This window comes from Penaeus monodon, chromosome 24, assembly GCF_015228065.2.
Source record: "Penaeus monodon isolate SGIC_2016 chromosome 24, NSTDA_Pmon_1, whole genome shotgun sequence".
Classification (NCBI taxonomy): Eukaryota; Metazoa; Arthropoda; class Malacostraca; order Decapoda; family Penaeidae; genus Penaeus; species Penaeus monodon.
Genome location: NC_051409.1, coordinates 43,143,878 through 43,145,066, shown reverse-complemented (window position 1 = coordinate 43,145,066; position 1,189 = coordinate 43,143,878).

Sequence of the window (1,189 nt, the reverse complement as noted above, 5' to 3'; positions counted from 1 at the left end):
TTTGTCCTAATTTTGTGGTTGTTCAATACATAGTTTCTTTAACATAGATTTCAAAACTGCGCGGGGAAAATTCGTTCTATTGTACCTTTGAAACCCTTTTGCGTGAGAGGCTTTTTAGGATCTTTAACATATAAAAGTTATTTATCCCCATTCATGAGGTCGGTTTTAAAAACTGCGTGCCTCGGTTGACAAATTTCTTTGGGATACCGACGGTAAAAAATATGTAAAATTGGGTTTTCTGCGCCGGTTACTGTATCATACTGCTTTAGGGGGAAAACAGCTTCAGGGAAAGGAGAAAAGCGCATTTCTTAAGGTCAAGATAAAACCGGTGACCTTTTTCTGAAGGTGAAAAGGGGCCACGGGGTTTTATGGCAACCCGAGCAAAGGGTTTAATTATAAACGGGCATGGACACTAATGGTACTTTTTTTTATTTTTCCCTTTTAGGGGAAGATCTTGGGGCATACGGGAACATGAAGGGGAAAAAAATTCACTTCACATCGGCCCCCCGCCCCTGGCCAAAAGGGAAATTTGTAAAAAAATCTTCTCAGATGTTTTACGTTTGTAAAAAAGTGTCCGGCAACAGGGGAATCAGGTCTGAATTATGGGGGGACAACTAATTGCTTCATACCAATCTCATTTTCTTTTTTGTTTTTAAATTAAAATACTATAAAGGAGATCATTACCCTTTCCAATTTTACCGTTCTTGTTTGAATTTAAATGTATTTCCTCTTTACTTCCCTTCTCATCAACTTGCAAAGTCATGGTTAAGGGTTTGAGGTATTGCCGTTTTTACTTTAAAAAGTTAAATCCAGGGCTGGTATCTAAACCCCGGGTACCTTTTCCGATTAATATTTTCTGTAAATTTTGAGGGAGCCTCGACCCCCCCCTTTCCCCCACCCAATTTTCAAAAAAAAATCTACCCCTTTATGAAGCCCCCCGTATTTCGTAAAAAAGTCTTCCCGACACAAGGTAATAATCCCAGTTTTAATTTGTCTTTCGTTTTTTACTTTGCGGGGGAATCAGCGAATCTTTAACTATAATAGTTGAAATCCGAATCAAAGAGGGCATTAAGGGGTTTTTATTAAACAGGGGGTGCATGGGTCGGGGGACACTTTTCGGGGAGAAAGATCCGATTAAAAAAAAAATTTAACCCTTTGATGCCCCCGGGACCGCGATCGTTTTTTTTCA